Raw genomic sequence first — 19,508 nt, forward strand, 5'->3', positions numbered from 1 at the left:
TTATTTCTTGTGATGAGAACTATTAAGATCTACTCTCTTAGCAACTTGGAAATATACAATGCAGTATTGTTAACTATAGTCACCACTGTATGTTACAGCCCCAGACATATTTATCCTATAAGTGGAAGTTTTTACATTTTGACCATAGTATACTTTTCAACAGTTTGTGTTTAATGAGTCAAGGCCAAGATCACAGACAATGAGAGCTCTCAACATGTTATAAGCAAAATAGAAGTACTTTAAAGTCACTGGTTATGATGATAACATTTACTCAGGATTTAACAAAGAACCTCTCATATCCTAGTCATAAATTTTTGTGTGTATATGAGTAACAATGCTTTTTAAAGTCTTGGGATTCAGTAATCTACTTATCTGAGTTTAAAGTTCTAAAGTTCATTTCTACTGAATAAGAAATAAGAAAAACAAAATGAGAAAATTGTAACCTAAAGACATTGTGTGACTTATCGATGACACAGAGTAATAAAGAGTGAATCTCAACACACAATTTGCAGTTTTTCCATCGTACATATATATTAGCTCTCACTCTGTAGTACAAATGATGTTCTAATTTATTTACCTTCTCAATCTATAATACAAATGTTGTCATAGTTCACTTACTCAAAAGAAATTTCTTCCTTTCAAATGTCCTTCTGAATGAGTCCTTGACCTCTTTGTTTCTTAGGCTGTAGGTAAGTGGGTTTAACATGAGAACCACAGCTGTGTAGAACACAGAACCCACTTTGTTAATATTCAGGGAGAAACTAGAACTCCAACGTTCATAGATAAAGAAGAGTGTCCCGTAAAGGATGGAGACAGGTGTCAGGTGTGAAGAGCAAGTGGAAAAGGCTTTCCACCTCCCATCAGCAGAACGGATCCTCAGGATAGCGATGACAATGTAAACATAGGAGACCAAGGTGATCACACCACTGAGTACTCCTAGAGCTCCAGCCAAGATGAAAAGTAAAAATTTACTGATCTGTGTGTCTGCACATGCCAGGGATAGAACAGGAAGGTCACAGAAGAAGTGATTGGTGATATTCGGACCACAGTGAGGCAGGTGAAAGGTGAAAGTTATGTGGATCATGGTGATTTTAAGACCCATGGCAGCATAAGGCCCTACCACCAGCTGCATACAGACTTGCTGGGACATGAGTGTGCACAACAAGGACTTACAGATGACCATATACTGATCATATGCCATGGAAGGCAGAAGGAAACACTCAGTCTTTACAGACCAAAAAGCCAGATCTGGGCAACACAACCAAAGAAAGAGAAGACTTTTTTCTCCACAAGGATGTCAGTCAACATTTTGGGACATATCACAGAAGAGAAGCAGACATCTGCAAAGGACAAGTGGCTGAGAAATAAGTACATTCGGGAGTGGAGTCGAGAATCCAACCAAATGAGAGTCATTATCCCCATGTTTCTCAGAAAAGTGACAAGATAAACCAAGAGAAATACCATAAAAAGAAGAAGCTGGCGCTGGAAGTGATTTGTTAAGCCCACAAAAACAAACTCAATCACCAAAGTGCGATTTCCATTATCCACTTCTCTGATCTAATCTGTAAAGAGAAAGAGAGATTTTTCTTTGGAATCAATTCATACTTGGGCTTCTTATTTTTAAAAATAAATACAACTTCTATATTTTTACAATTCACAGAGTAGACTGACAGGTGACACTCCTGCCTCCGACCTCTAGGTGGTCATAACTACCTACTAACTATCTGTGTGATACTGAGTAAGTCGCTGAACCTCACTGGGCCTTTCAGTTTCTCCTTGATCAACACAGAATTTTTGAAGGGAATCAGATTTTTTAGGTGTAGGAGCTCCCTTTGGAGATTACCCAAGGCAAGTCCAGATTATTAACTGTGTTCAAAAGCCCCTGTTTTTGAACAGAGGATATTTTAAGACATATTTTATAGATAAGGTATTATGTGAATTTGATGAATTCAGGCTGATAGCTCTCACTTTCACCTTGGGTGACGGCTGTTAAGAATGTATCTTCCTTGTCAATTCCTTTAGATTCTAGAAAAGTAGTGTTGAATCTAAAGGATAACTTCTGAAGCCTAAGAAGGACTGCAAGCTCAGACAAAAGAAGCTGGTTTTTGAACAGGATTCAAAGGCCACAGCAGTGTCTGCTCTGTGATGCCTTCTCCAAAACACCTCCTGGTGTGTCCTTTTCATCCTGAAGATATTATTTTTCTTTCCCAGCTTCTGCTAATACTCCATTGGTTACAACACTGACTCAGTATTTAAGAACCAGTCTCTTACTATGGACTAAAAACTTCAATGGAGTTTGACAAGATTAATCAGTGTATATACTAACAATATGAGGAATGTAGGTGTTTTAGAGAATAATGACTGAGAATATCCTCAAATTAATGTTTGACACCAAATCTCAGATCCAGGAAGCTCAGAGAACACTAAGGAGGATAAATGTCAAAAACAAACAAACAACTATACCTAAGCTTAAAAATTTCAAAATACAAAAAAATTCAAAGATAAAGAAAAAACATCCTGAAGGAAGCCAGAAGCAAAAAAAAAACAAAAACAAAAACAAAAAAACAACATCTCTTGAGAAACCGTATCTCATTAAAGTTGATGCCCTCCTCCAAGGCACCAATACTGTATATCAGGGGATTTCAGTGTCTGGAGGCATTCATTGATGTAGAATTTCTCTGCTCCTCATATTGGGAGCCACCCTTTCATTCCAAAATATGGAGAACCACTTATAGACCTATGAGATGAACAAAAAAATGTAACTCCATGTGAATTTCCATCACGCCTAATATGAAGAATCAGCTGGGAATATTCCTCACTAATAAAAACAAAGCAAAACCAAAAACGTTATCCTAATATGCAACATGTTACACTTATGAAGGAAAAGAATGTGATGCTGCAGTAATGACAGGGTAATTAATCCTTCGAATGGAAGCCACGCTTAAGCAGTGCATGAAAAACAAGCAGAGTTATCCATGTAACCATGGTACAAAGAGTATTCTACACAGAAAAAACATCAGGGCATCAGAACAGCAGTAACTAGAGCTTCAGAGGACAGTTGGTTTTGCATATATTTGCACATATTTGCATATATTTAGAGAAGGACCTCAGAGCCATTGAGGAAATTTATAATTACCACTTGCTTCCTACGGTTCTTCTCCCAATCCCCTTTCAATGGATGTTAAATCATAAATGCTTAAGGAACAATTAAAAAGATAGAAGACACTTCGAGCATCATACTAGGAAGTGACCATCTGAAAAGGTGACCTGTGGTTTGAGACACGTTACACAGTGAAGACGCAGAATAGAGGCACTTTAAGGCAAAATTTGACTGGGAAAGAAACTGTTGCGTCCTTCTAGATAAAAATAGGAAAAATACCTTTTCCCTTTGTCACACCTATGCCCAAGTTTTAACAATTCTTAGTAAAATGGTGCTGGAAAATTTTACAAGACTGACAATTAGCGATGTTAGTTTTACATGGATACATTTAAGGTAATATTTACTGTTCCTTTCAAATCTCATCACACTTGCATTGTGTCACTTTTAGCATTCTGCTATCATTTCAAAGGTTTTAGTCAAGAGAAAGCATATCGCTATGTATAGAAGTTATAAACTATGGGGGTGGAGGAAAATGCATATCTTTAGAGGGAAAAGGTGAGAGACTAAAGCACAGAGTGGCTGAGAACCTCTCCATTTTACTTAGGTTTTGAACAATATTTCAGTAACCAATGTTCAGAAGTGTTTCATGAAGTCAGAGAATGGTGGAATGTAGAAACAGCCTTAAGAGAAGGCTACATGAATCCATCCTCCTCAATTTATCCATTTACTGATAAATTTATTCATTCAGTTTTGACACAGACTGTGGCTTTTCAAAAGTGAATCTTGATTAAAAAGGTAGACGTATTTGTTATAAAACAAGTTCAACAACCCAGATGAGGATGGAGCACCACCCCACCTTCCTGCTTCCCATGGGCATGCCACTGAAGTAACCAGTGTTCACAGTTCAGTCTGTAGCCTTCCATACTTCTCTCCATCATCTTGTATAATGTGCATGCCAATATATTCTACACAGTAGGTAGACTCTGCCCACACATTATTTTTACTAAGTGTAATCAATTTTGCAGATTTTACTTTGACTTGGGAGTTTTTTCCATTCACCTACGATAGTATCAGGGAGTTTCTTCCAAACAAAAGCACAGATATCTAAAACATTCTTTTTATAATTAGCTGCACAATGATTCATAAGAAGAAGATTTGCTTCTCCTAATGATACAAAACTATACTGTTTCCTTTTATCCCCCTACAAATGATGCTGCAATATTTGTGTCTGATATTTATATTTCTATAGCATAAATTTCTGAATGTAAGCTAGCTAGGTCAAAGATCAAGTGCATTTTACTAGAAATCACCAAATTAGTTTCTGAAAATGTACCCACTATAGCTAAGTATAGAATACCCAAATGGTGACCTTACCAGCATTGTAACCTAATCAGCTGAATGTTCACCAATCTGATAGATGGAAAAACAAAAACAAACAAACAAACAAAACCAGATTGCATTTTCATTTCATTTACTTAAGCAACTGAGAATTTGAGCAATTTTTGTATATATTTATGCTTTTGGCCATTTGTATTTCCAGTTATGTCATTGCCCATTCATCTGTTGGTTCATTTCTCTACTGTGTTTCATATATATGTATATACATGTTCCAACGCTTTCCTGTTGGGACACTAACTCATTGTGAGTCACTTGTTCTACAGTTGTTCTCTCACTTTCCATAGTTCAGCTTTTATCAAGGTCTATCAAACCTTTACGGATGGACTTTGTTGATCTTTCTCTTACAATGTTTGCTTTTCTGGGCTGGAATAAAATGTCTTCTCACCTGTAAGAAGATACAAATGTTCTCCTGGACTTTCTTCTGGCATCACTTACATTTCTACTTTCAACATGTATGTAAAATGTTTTATATTCCCCAACATTTTGCAAAGGAGCAGACTGAAGAAGAACAATATAAACAATATGTCTAGTATATGAATGACCTTGAAAACAGCAGACCCAGGAACTAAGGGGAATGTCTCATTCTCAGTACTGTCTTCTCTTGACCACACATAACTGAATTAACAAGAGTGGTGCAGCACAATTAGAATTCTATTTTATCTACTAAAAATTCTTTTTTCCTTTCAAACTTCCTACTGAATGCATCTTTCACCTCTTTGTTCCTCAAGCTGTAGATGAGTGGGTTCAACATGGGGGCTACCACAATATAAAACAGAGAAATCACTTTATTCATATCTGGGGAGGAACTTGAGCTAGGTCAGACATAAATAAAGAAACGAGTCCTATAGAGGATAGAGACAGCTGCCAGGTGAGAGTAGAGAAGGCTTTCCTCCTCCCATCAGCAGTCTGGATCCTCAGCATGGCCACCAGGATGCAAACATAGGAGACCATGATGATCAGGCCACTGAGAACTCCTATGGCTCCCACAAAGATGAAAAACACCAACTTACTGATCCAGGTGTCTGCACATGCTAGGGAAAGCAGTGCTGAAATATCACAGAAAAAGTGATTGATGATATTTGGACCACAGAATGGTAAGCAAAAAGATGAATTGTGTATGTCATGGTGCTTAGAAGACCCACAGCATAAGGGCCCAGAACCAGCTGCACACAGACCTTCTGGGACATAATGAGGGTGTACAGCAAGGGCTTGCAGATGGCCAAATATTGATCATATGCCATGGAAGCCAAGAGCAAACACTCAGTTTCCACAAAAAGACCAAAGAACCACATCTGTGCAGCACAACCTATGAAAGAGATGTCTTTTTTTTCTACAAAGATATCACACTGCATCTTGGGGATAATGGAAGAAGAGGAAAATGTGTCTACAAAGGACAAGTGGCTGAGAAAGAAATACACAGGTGTGTGGAGTCTGGGATCGATCCATATGAGAGTGATCATCCCCAAATTACTCCCCAGGGTGACAAGACAGATAAAGAGAAAACTAACAAAGAGGACAATCTGCAGGTGGAGATGATCTGTGAGGCCCAAGAAAAGGAATTCAATCACTGCTGTCTATTTCTTATCTTCCATTGGTCATCTGTAATTTGTTAATAAGAAAGAGAAACATTTTATTATTTAAAAATATATCAATAAGAGTAACAAATAATATATTATTCAATAACAGAACATCTTTAACAGACTTGTTACAGAAAAGTATTGAAATAATATCAAACTGGAAGATAATATTCCTAGATACTAGGTCAGGACAGTTGATGCAAAGATCCTGTGTCAACTTGGATATTCACCCTTGACCTCTGCTCTCTCTCATCAAGAGTCCAACTCTATTATCTAAAACTCCTTCAAGTTATAAGCTTGTACATGAACTGCTTCCCAAGTTTCATCTTACTGTACGATGGGATTAAAAAATAAAACATTGGAAGACCTTACTGGGAATACTGTAAAACTAATGATACTCAGATCTTAATGTATGACATCTGGGAAAGACTAACCAGGGGAGTTCTTGGTCTTACAGAATGATCAGTACCATTGTAATACTATTAAGACACAATTCACATGTGTGTTTTTCAGCCTGTTCCCTACTCCCAGTTGTAAAAAGATGTGGAAATGATAACACACACAAATGACAGAAGTTACTCATATAAAGTGATATGATGCCATAGAGGGAATGGGGAGGCTGTGCCTGTAAGATGAAGTGATCTGGTAAATGTTGGACAGCAACATGTCATGGAAATTGTGTACAAAACTAAGCACCCTTTGCACCAAAAATCACATGGAATTACTGTATGTGATTGCTCATATTTCATATAAACTACTTTTAGGGCACTTATCCTGAAATCTGTCAGGCAATATCAATTATAGTAATAATATATGTAAAATGTCAAATGCATAACAGCTTATGCAGAGAACACATTCAAGAATATGTTATTTCTGACTCACTAGCAAGGAAGAAAAAAATCAACTGTTTTAAATTCCTAAGGGAAGATCACTCTGTAGGATATTTTTTGTGAAAAGACACTTTCAAACAACACTTATTACCGCTGAAATTAATGTCTTCTTTCAGTAAAATAGAAGCAATATATTACTCTTAAGTCAGACAAAGACAAATATCTTATGGTATCCCTTATATCTGGAGACTGAAAAATGATACAAATTAACTTATTTATAAGGCAGAAATAAACTCACAGATACAGAAAACAAACTGATAGTTACCAAAGGGGGAAATGGGAGGAGGAATTAAATTAGGAATTTGGGATCAACAGATACACACTACTATCTATAAAAGAGATAAACCACAAGGATCTGCCGTACAGCACAGAGTACTGTATTCAATACCTTGTAATTGCCTATAATAGAAAGGATCTGTAAAAGGAGAGCATATATGAAACTGAATCACATTGCTGTACACCCGAAACACTGTAAATAACTATACTTCAATTTAAAAAATTTAAATCAATATAACACTCTTGAATTTTATAGTAATTATATGTGGAGCTCAGTCTATGAAAAAATAGTGAATATATCTATTTGATGTATGATATTTATCATTATCATGATCATTTGCTTAGTGCTACATGGAGTATATTTTAAGCACAAAGAAAATTCTAGGCTTAGATATGAAGCCTTATCCATTGCATGAATGTTTTCCTTTTTACCCATCCAAATATGGCAGTATAGTTGTGTGGAGGTAGGGGGTTGTACAGACTGCTTCTGGTCTTTCGTTAAACCACTATTTATTTATTTAAATGTAAGTCATTTTCAGTCTTCTATTTTTAAAATGCAGGATTATCTCTATGTTACTTTCATAGCTAACATTCTTTGACCTTATAATTCTTTATGGACATCACAGTATCTCTATCTCAAAAAGAAATAAACAAGAAAATCAGTTCAGAAAAAAATCACCATATAGACCAGTTACTTACTCTCATAAGGATGTGAACAAAATGCCAGTCTGCTGTCTTTAGAGAACCTGGGCTGGGGAGGGGGATATTACATTCCTAAAGTGCAAACTCATCCTGCTGCTTCTCCATCATATTTCAAAAACTTCAGTATCCAAAATGCAATGTCGTCACTTCTCTAAGGATATCCTTTGTGTATCTCCATTAATTGCTTCAAGGGAAATAACCATTTTCTAGAAATAAGGACGGAATTTTCAACTTCCCTCACGGTGGCAAACTTTTTTAAGAATATTTCTTAGATTTTCTAGGTACTTGGCAAAGAAGGCAAAGCCCTCATCTTGAACATCTTGGCAGTAAAGAGATACTCTTTGACCTGCACATTGATTCACCTGTTGTACAGAATAAGGGAATTTTTCTTTTGGAGTTTTCAAAGATTTAGAGCCAGGTCCCCAAAGAACTAAAAGCTCAAGAGCTTATCCCTAGAGGGACAAAGTTAACATGGTCTCAGTGGCATTTGGATCAAGTGTTATTTACCAACTGTATCTTTTCTCAAAGAGAAGACTGCTAAGAAAACAACACGGTTTTTCCCACTTTAGGATCGTCCACCATCAAAAGAGTGCTCTCTTTCCTATGAGTGGGGAGTGATGCATTGAGAACCCAGCACCAACTGGGAGGACGTAGTTTGCTGCCTAGTTTCTGGATCCACATTGCCTGCAAACCTTAATTTCATCACTTACTGGCTGTGTCACTTTGAGCAAATTTTTAAATCTCTCTGTGCCTCATTCTTTTTATCTCCAAAATTAGACAGTATCTGATAAAAAAGAAAACATCAATTCAAAGTAGCATTTTCTTATCTCAAAGCAAAAAATGAAAAACAGTCACCAGACTCCTAAAGTATGACAGATGACTGTCAGCTTGAATATATGAGGAAATGTTCAAAGAAGAAAAGGTCTACAAAGATAAGTTTAATTTGGATAAGCTGAAGTTAGGGGAAAGGCATTCCAGGCAGTGCTAATAAGATGGACAGAAGCAAGGAAGCTAAGTCAAGGCAGTTGTTTGAGAGGGGAGGGTCACAAGAGAGAGAAGAAACGCAGAGTCTGGTGACAGAGGGTGAACTGTCTCAGTCACCAGCTTCTCTGAGAACCTAATTGTTTATCCCATCAAGAAGATCTGATAACTCATTCTGTCAACCCCCATAACACTTCATTGCTAGCTCATTTTTAACCCCTTTTAAGTATCGGTCTCGAAAGTTCATCAATAATTGGTGTTGTGTACATATTTGTTGAATTAGTGGAAAACAAATCCCCAAAACCTGTGTAATTCATAGTGGTTCATATTTAGTAGATAAAATTATGCTATCTACTTTTGACTAAAGATGTCAGGAAAAAAGTATTTATACCTGTTATTTGTCTTAAAACCACTTAAAAGCAATGAGAAAACAACAAAAACAGATTTTTAAAAATAGCACTTCATTAAGTCTACAAAAAAAGAAATACAGAAAATAACAGGAAGAAGGATTCCATTAACAAAACTATAGGCAGGTAACATGCTACTATGCAAAACACTAAAGACTCCACATGAAAAATAAAATACTTAGGAACAAACCTGACCAAGGAGGTAAAAGACTTATAAGCAGAGAACTATAAAATATTAAGAAAATTAAAGATGACTTAAAGAAATGGGAAGATATCCCATGCTCTTGACTGGAAGAATTAATATTGTTGAAATGGCCATACTACCCAAGGCAATAAGCAGATTCAGTGCAATTCCTGTAAAATTACCAATGACACTTTTCACAGAACAGGAATGAAATTTTTTTTTAATTTGTATGGAAACACAAAAGACGCCAAATAGCCAAAACAATCTAGAGAAAGAAGACCAGAGCTGGAGGAATCACACGCCCTGACTGAAAACTATACTGCAAAGCTACAGTAATCAAAACAGTATCTAACTGGCACAAAAACAGACACGTAGCTCAATGGAACAGAAGTCCAGAAATAAAACCATGCACTTAATTAATCTGCAACAAAGGAAACAAGAATATATGATGAAGAAAAGACAGTCTCTTCAGTAAGTGGTGCTGGGAAAGCCGGACAGCTACCTATAAAAGAGTGAAATTAGAACATTCTCTAATGCCATATACGAACACTCAAAGTGGGTTAAAGACCTAAATGTGAGAAAGACCGGACACTATAAGATTCCTAGAGGAAAACAGGCAGAACAGCTGCCTGCAAATCAATAAAACTAGAACACCCTCTCACACCATACACACACACACACAAAACTCAAAATGGCTTAAAGACTGAACAAGAGACAAGACTAAATGTGTAAGCCTCTGCACAGCAAAGGAGACCATAAAGGAAATGAAAGTACAATTTACAGAATGGAAGAAAATATTTACAAATGATGTGACTGACAAGGCCTTAATTTCCAGAGTATACAAAGAGCTCATACAACTCAATAACCAAGAGACAAACAACACAATCAAAATTCAGCAGAAGATCTAAATAGACATTTCTGCGGTGAAGACATACAAATGGCCAACAAGCACATGAAAAACTGCTCAGTATCACTAATTATCAGAGAAATGCAAATCAAAACTACCGTGAGGCATCACCTCACACAGGTCAGAATGGTTATCATTAAAAAAATCCACAAATGAGAAATGCTGGAGAGGGTGTGGAGAAAGGGGGACCCTCCTACCCTGTTGGTGGGAATGTAGTTTGATGCAGCTGTTATGGAAAACAAGATGGAGATTCCTTAAAAAGCTGAAAATAGATTTATCCTATGTCCAGCAATCCCACTCCTGGGCATATATCTCAGGGAACTCTAATTTGAAAAGACATCTGCACCCCAATGTTCATAGCAGCACTATTTACAATAGCCAAGACATGGAAGTAACCTAAATGTCCATCAACCGATGACTGGATAAAAAGTGGTGTGTATATGTATACACACACACACACACACACACACACATATACAACAGAATACTATCAGTCATTAAAAAAGAAAAAATAATGGTATTTGCACCAATAGGGATGGGACTAGAGCTCATCATAGTAAGTGAAGCAAGCTAGAAAGAGAAAGATAAATACCATATATCATTTTTATGGGACATCTTTAAAAACAGTATGCAAATGAGGTTATTTACAAGACAGAGACAGACTCACAGACATAGAAAACAAATTTATAGTCACCAGGGTGGAAAAAGGAGGGGAGAATGGAGACATAAACTGGGAGTTTAGGGTTTGCAGAGACCACTATACACAAATTAGATCAGCAACAAGGTCCTACTGTACAGCACAAGGAACTCTACACAACATCTTATAACAGCACATAATGAAAACGGATATGAAAAGGAATATATATATGCATAACTGAATCACTATTGTACACAAGAAATGAACACACATTATAAATTGACAGTACTTCAATTTAAAAAAATTTAAATATCTTCTTAAGAATGTTTGGAGTAGATGGGAAACAACGTTTATTTACATTTGGTAGTATGTACTTTAAATTTTGTACTACGTGCAATCATACTTTAAAAGTGTAAAAAAACACTGAAAATTATGTTGAAAGGAATATTTAATCAGATGAAGAGTTAGATATTCATATTATTTATTAACTGAAAAAAACAGAGTGAAAAATAATATGCATTGTATTATGATCTGACTAAGAAATTACTTCCAAATCTAATATTTACTTATGTCTTCACCTCTAAAACTAAAAATTTTACTTTCTTCCTATAGTGTTATCAAAAATAAATGGAACATGTAAGTGACCAGACATAAAACAAGAAGTTTACTTTTCTGGAAAGTGCAGGTGCATTTCAACAGGTATGATGCAGGTGTCAGTAGACTCAGAGGTCCTAGCTTGCAGACCTTCTAATTCTTGATGTCCCATGTCACATCACCATCTTTAATTCTTTGCTATGTAAGCCCTTTTGTGTCCAGTATCTACTCCCTGGTACACAGCCAAGTAGCAGTTATAAAGCTGACGCCAGTGACATGATAAATGAAACTAGACCGTTTCCTAATATTTCCAGCTGTTTATTCGAGACATATTTGTAGTTTCTCCTAAATTGGGGCAAAATTTAAAATGGGCCTTTATGACTTACTGGGCACTCCTGCCACACCTTTAGAATGTTTCTACATTTTTTAGCCAGCAAGAAGGTTTCAAAGTCACATCTGAGATAAATTTCAGGCACTACAGAAAGTGTAGGACACACTCTGCTTCCCACTTGTACACTGGTTAGCATGGCCAACTCCGTTTGTGCCCCACCCTTAACATTTCCATACAAACCAGCCAAATTTCACTGCCACCACCTGCATTTCTTTATTTCAGGATTTGTCTTTCCTCTACTTCTCCACCACCACCAAGATGTGCCAAAAAAATGAACATTCCCCAGGCACAGATTTCAACTAAAGACTGATACAAGGAAATAAGGAAGATGAGGCAAAAACTAATAAAGAACAGACAAAAAGAAAACAAAAAGCAAGACAACAGATTTAAGCCCAAGCATACCAATTATCACTCTATAAATGCTCTAAATAGCCCAATCAAAAGGTAAAATTTTTTATTGTGAATAAAGCAAGCTCAACAATATGACCCCAACAGAATCCTACTTTAAATATGAATGTAATAAGCCAAACAGAGAAAGACAAATATTGCATGATTTCAATATATATTGAACCTAGAAACGAACAAACAAACAAACAAACATAACATACCAAAACAGGAACAGACTCACAGATACAGAGAACAAACTCATGGTTCATCGGTTGGGTGAAACAGGTGGAGGGTATTAAGAGGTACATGCTTCTGGTTATAAAATAAATAAATGATGGGGCTGTAAAGCACAGCATTGGGGATACAGTCACTATAACACTGTAACTTTGTATGGCAGCAGACGGTAATTTGAAATAGTGTGGTCATCATCTAGTAATGTATTTAAATGTCAAATCACTATGTTGTCTACCTGAAACTCATGTGGTATCGTAGATTAATTACCCTTCAACAACAACAAAAAATAATCCATTGAATCAGCCTTCAGAAGCTGGTCAATGACAAGAAATGACCAACAGGTGGCAGTATATCCACATGCCAAGAGGTCAGCGGAACTGATTTCCAGTCTCTTCAAATGTTTTTCCTCTCCCTAGTCAAAAATAACAGAATATCCAAACTCAAGCATCAGTATCCTGACCACACCACAGTGTCTCCTGTGCCTGTGTAAGCTTCAGAGATCCCTAATTAGGAACTCTGCTACCAACTCAAAGCAGAATGTCTCAAAATGGTTTGTTCCTGATATCCTTATAGTTAATTAACTGATTTGCCAAAAGCAAAAATCACTTTTGAAGAAATTAGGGAGCATCACTGCATCTGAGATTTAGCTATTAATAATTTAATAATTCATGTTCAATTAATGGAGTCATTAAATTAAGAATTTATTCCTAGTATTTATCAAGTGAAAAAAATTACCTTATGTCCACAGATCTTCCTCTCCAAAAATAATTTTTTTTAATAAAAAGAATTGTCTATTATGAGAATAAAACTGTGAGTGGAAAATAATTGAGAACAACAACAAAAAAATCCAAAGTCACTTTTGAAAGATCTATCCTGTTTCATTGGACAAAAATAAGATTAAATTATTGCCTTTCTAAAGACAGAGTATACCCATTAGAAGAGATTTGCCAGTAATGTAAGCACAAAAAAAAAAAAAGGAAAGAAAGAAAGAAAGCAAGCAAAGAAGAAAGAAACCACTCAAAAAAGAGAGGCTAAGGGTGAAAGTTCCTATCCACATGTATTATATGGGGTAAGAAATTGGAATATCATTCTTATGGCAGCTCAACCAGATGTCACTGAATATTTGACTGTTAGCCACAACTCCCTTACTCATTTCCATATCCAACAAGCAAGTTTCAAAGTGGTGTATGGAACCCTCCACACACATATGTAGACATTCTCCAGGGAATCTGAACGAATGAGGCCGTGCGGGTTCTGCTGTCCGTGGAAACCACACGCCTGGTGCTGCAATCATAAGAGCTCTGCTTTAGTTTTGTGGAGACTTTCAGATATCATCCGTTGGTTCAAGTCAGAACCCATCAATCCAATTACCCTTGACATCAAGATTCTCTACTTGACAACCTAACTAGGTCCTGGACTAGAGCTGTCCAAAGTAAATATTTTTGTAAGATCTTTGGGCAGTTGCTCAGCTTCCTCTCATGACATTTCACATACATGGACAACGTTCAAATACTCACAAGTCCACTTTGGTGAATGTTCAGCTTACTTACACACACACTCACATTTGTCCTGCAGAGATGGAAAGAAATGGTCACCTGACCTCATCCTAGACTTGATGATGGCCAGTAACCTGCCATGTAGTCTCTTTCCCAGTCATATGGGCAATCAGACAGTTGGATGATTTGGTGTAATACAGTTTTAGGCCAAACAAATTGACCTCCAAAAATCTGGCAAATCACACTTTTTTCCCAATTCAAAGGTGACTTGTTAATCCTCCATGCCACACCTTCTTTCTTTCATTTGTCAAGACAGTGAAAGGTGATTATTTCACTGATTTCACACAAAGCACTTGCCTTCTAGTCAAGTGTATTTGGGTAATTTATTTGTCCATGGCCACATGAAATATTTAGCTGAAGGGCATTCCAGAGATTACAGACTTCAACTTCTTACTTTACAAATAAGGAAATACAGGTCTCACACAAGCAATATGACTCATGATCATGTAACCATTGGGTGGCAAGCTTCCAGGCTGACAGTAAGGGACATTGGTGTTGTGTTAAATGACCTCAATAAAAATAATATTGATATTTTATTCAGGGTAGAATTAACCCCAACTTAAACTAGATGAAAGTTCACTGACCTTTCCAGCTTCCAAAGTGGATCCATGGTCACAATAATCTGTGTGGCATCATTTTAAGTCTCTGTGAAAGCCCCCACTTAGGAATATATACAAACACCTGATCACCTGACTCGCCTACCATCTGGCAATGTCTGATATGCATGATTTCAACAGCATCACTTTGTAAGCTTAAGGCTTTATCACCTGATAGATTTGGAATGCAAACACACCTGGGAGGTATGTTACCAGCCAGTCAACACTCAGTAACTCTTCAAAATGAAAGAACTCTTTTCTACTAAACAGCTATTTCTTAATTCATTGATTTATTTGATTATGCATTTAATAAGTACCTATTTCTATAAGACTTGCCAAGAGTTGGTGGAATTTATGCAAATGAAAAAGAAAGGAGTGCTGTCTTCAGATTTCACAGTCTAGCAGAGGAAAGGGGGATTTAATAGTATGTGATGTGTCATAGAATCTAGGTATACAACCTTCTCTCCTCAGCTCCACAGCCCAGGCAAAGCATTTAGTCGTAGCCTATTTGCAAATATAAAATAAAGCTCAGAAGTGGTATGAATATAGCCTTGGGGGGAAAAAAAGAGTGGAGGATGAACTCCCCTTTCCAGGGAGCTGGGCCCAGAGATTAGACACCCTGTGAGCAACTCATCACAGAGAAGGCGGGGACCAGACAGAAGCAGCATAGGGCAAAGAAGTCAGAGATGGGACAGGGGAGAGGAAAAGGAAACTCTTCCAAAACAGAAAGCTGAGTGGCTCCTGGAAGTTGTAAGGGCCAGAAAATGAGAGGACAGAAGGAGAATATGCACTTTGAATTTGAATTTGATAGGCTGTCATTAAATGTGAAAAAGCCAGCTCCTTTCTTTGAAGAATTGACAAATTTTTTTTTCAAAAGCAAAATGTTCACAAAAGATGTATGAATGCCTATTAACATATGAGAAAGATGTTAAAAACAAATCTGCATTAAAATAAAAAGGCATCATTGATCTATCTAAGTGGCAAACATAGCAGGAGTCTCACAAAGAGCCTCTGTCCCCGCCCCAATTCCAGCCCTAAGAGGTTCACTGCTCCAACTAAGAGTTTCTGCTGCATGAATTTGTGGTTAACCTGCAGCCTCCACCATCCCAGTTAGAAATGACCTGCCAGGGATGCTTCTGGTACAAGTATAGACCCCAAGTGCTTAACATGAAGTTCACCTTTACATCATCAGTATGGGAATGATGGAGGTTTATAGAACTAAAAGACCCATTGTTATTTGGGGGTTTGTGAGGATGAACACAGCATATTTTAAGGTTTGTGGCCTTCAGACAAATCCTCCCCCCACCAAAGGTGTCGAGGTCCTCAGGAAATCGAGTCAGCCTCACCGCATACAGCCCACCTGCTACAGACTTACATCACACCGTCTGCACGAGGGTCCTCATGAGAGCCTAGCCATCTGCTTGTACTCCATGCAGATTTGTAGTTTTGTGTTTGTTGTGAACTCATGTAAAGGGATGGACCTTATTTTGGTGGGGAGGTCACTGTGATTTTTTAAAGTGTCCCTATTACAGCCATTATGGAAAACAGTATGGACAGTCCTTAAAGAAACTAAAAGTAGACTTACATATGATCCAGCCATCCCACTCTTGGGCATATATCTGGAGGAGACGCTACTTTAAAAAGATACATGCACCCCAATGTTCATAGCAGCACTATTTACAATAGCCAAGACATAGAAGCAACCTAAATGTCCATTCACAGATGACTGGGTAAAGAAGATGTGGTGTATATATATATATATATATATATATATATATATATATATATATATAAGTTCTACTCAGCCATAAAAAAATAAAATAGTTCCATTTGCAGCAACATGGATGGACCTGGAGATTGTCATACTAAATGGAGTAAGCCAGAAAGAGAAAACTATCACATGATATCACTAATATGTGTAATCTAAAAAAATGACACAAATGAACTTATTTACAAGACAGAAACAGACTCACATACATAGAAAACAAACTTATGGTTACTGGGAGGAGGCAGGGTGTGGAAGGATAAATTGGGAGTCCAGGATTTGTACATATAAACTCATATATATAAAACAGACAGACAGGGTCCTGCAGTATAGCATAAGGAACTGTATTCAATACTTTGTAATAGCTTGTAATGAAAAATAGTATGAAAAGGAATAGATATGTATAACTGAACCACTCTGCGGTACACCAGAAACTAACACAACATTGTAAAATGACTATACTTCATTTTTTTTAAATTTTAAAAATTAAAGGATAAAAGAAAAAAATTTAATGTTCCTATAAAGAAAGCCAATTTCTAATATTGGAGATAGAAATGAAGACTCTGACAAAGTAATAATTCTCAGACTGAAAGCAAAAGGTTTGCTTGAACGTGGAAGTGGAATATCAAGTTTGGTAATGAGTCCAAGGTGAATGGGTCCAAGTACGCTCTAGACAGAAATAAAAAAATTTAACAGGACTATTTCAGTATGTGTTCTCACTAGTGAAAAACATCACTCACCAAGTGAGAGAGACAACAGTAGCGAAAGCTGAGCAGGTGGTTGACTAGCCATGAGAAGATAAACACAGGTAACAAAAGCCTCTTGGTGAGAATGTACTGCAAGACAAAGCCAGGAACGTGCAAATACACATTCTTAAATCATAAGTGGTAAAGGAGCTGGTGAACCTGGTCAAACAAGGTTTACCATCAAGTAAAGGTTGGTGGAAGAATTTTAAGAATTGTTTTCTCCTTGTTTAATGTAAATTTAATTGAAGAAAGAACATTGGTTTTGGGTTTGGGGTTTTTCTTTTTTCTCAACTGAAAGCTGAAAAAGCTCTTTGTTGGGAAGGATGGACCAGAATAAATGCTCAACACACAAAACATAGATGTATTAGATGAAAATGCTTTGGCACACAAAGATATCCAAGTTAAAATGAGCTTCTGGATTTAGCAGGTTAACACTGACTGACTGACTTATCTTTGGGGCAGAGCGGGACAATGCTGCAGACTTTATTATTAAGCTGGATTTGTTCCACCATCAAGAAAACCCCTGGCACTGAGAGATAACAATGAGAGCTTACCACAGGCGTACTGGCTGTACCAAAAAAAAAAAAAAAAAAAAAAAAAAAAAAAGAAAGAAAGAAAAAGAAAAAGAAGCTTGGATAATGCCATGTAGAATAAATTTTAGAAATATATTTTTAGTAACTTTATAGATATTTTAGTCACATATTTATACAATTATTAATGTCCAAAGGAACCAAACCCTGAATGAAAAAGGAGAACACAAAGTTCTCAGAAAATGAAATATAAATGCAGCCCTAACACATGTGAAAGGTACTCATCCCTCTCATGAAAGGAAAAATGCAGATTAAGAGTGTACAGAAATATTTCTCACCTATGTGACTGGCAAAAATTCAGAAGTGTACCACTATGCCAGCTGCTGGGGATGCTGTAGAGAAGCAGGTACTGACTTACACTGCTGGCGAGTATGCAGGAGGTTTCAGTATCTAAGGAGTGCAACTTTGTAATATTTATCAAATTTATAAATGTCTTTACTCTTTAACTCTGGTTTTCTACTTCTGGGACTCGATCTGATAGATATTCCTGCATGTGCATAAAATTACTTTTGTCAGTTATTTGCTGAAGTACTGTTTGTGATAGAAAGTATTAGAAAGTACCCAAGTGTCCATCAGTGTGGGACGAATGGAATATAGTGCAATAAAAAATGAATGAAGAAGCTCTCTGTGTATTGATCTGGAAAGATACCCAGTATGTACCAATTAAAGCGAAATGAAGATCTAACAGCAAACTATGTTATGTTTATATAAGAAAGAGATGAGTGGGGGACCAGCAAATACATTCATAGCTATTTTTATATTAAAAAGACTCTGCATAGAGACTCAAGAAAAGTAACAGAAGTTGTTACAAATATGAGGCATTAGCAGGTTCAAGAAGGAGTAGATAGGACTAGAGGTAGGAATGAGGCCTGGAATAAGGTGCATCGTATTGATTTATGACCTGTATGAATATATGCTCTATAAAATAAATAAAACAAAGTCTAAGAGTCACTTAAATTTTGCAGTAAGTGTTTACTACACTTGATGATGGAAAATGTGAGGGACATAATGTGGAAATTCTTTTGCAGAGATCTTTGATCTTTAAGTGGTGATAGTCCCTGGATGGATTTTAAGGTGCCTGTGAAACCTTGAAATGAATATAAAATGTTGGCTCTCTTTGCCTATGTGCATATTTCTAGAGGAACTGTTCATAGCTTGTATCATGTTATTCAAAAGACCCCAGGACCCAAAACATTGTGATAAGTCATGAATTTGAGGATCCATAAAAGTCTCTAGACATTCTTCCTGAATATTAAGATGTTGCGTGCCTTGATGGTTATGAATATAAGTTCTGCATCCAAGAGAGCTGGGCTTTCCATCAAACGTTCCCACTTGCTAGTTGTGTATCTTGGGCACTTTATTTAAACTTTCAACCCTCAATTTTCTTATCTGCAATAGAAAGAAAGCAGCATAGCTACTCCAGCTGATATGGTGAGGATTAACTTAAATAATGCATGTGAAGGGCTCAGCAAAATGCCAGACACATAATAAGAGCTCGAGAATATTGCCTTTTAAAATCACTGAATGAAGTGCTAGCACTGTGACTCCTTAGGAAGCTCTGGAAGGACTCAGAATATGGGTGGAGTTTTG

At 36.8% G+C, this 19,508-nt stretch overlaps 2 pseudogenes; both read right to left on the reverse strand.

Moving 5' to 3' along the window:
* Positions 1-610: 610 nt before the first annotated feature.
* On the reverse strand, positions 611-1,413 carry LOC140694486 (olfactory receptor 5G25-like; annotated as a pseudogene).
* Positions 1,414-5,141: 3,728 nt separating this feature from the next.
* Positions 5,142-5,958, reverse strand: LOC140694351 (olfactory receptor 5G3-like; annotated as a pseudogene).
* Between the last annotated feature and the right edge of the window lie 13,550 nt (positions 5,959-19,508).

Source organism: Vicugna pacos, unplaced genomic scaffold (genome assembly GCF_048564905.1).
Source record: "Vicugna pacos unplaced genomic scaffold, VicPac4 scaffold_21, whole genome shotgun sequence".
Lineage (NCBI taxonomy): Eukaryota > Metazoa > Chordata > Mammalia > Artiodactyla > Camelidae > Vicugna > Vicugna pacos.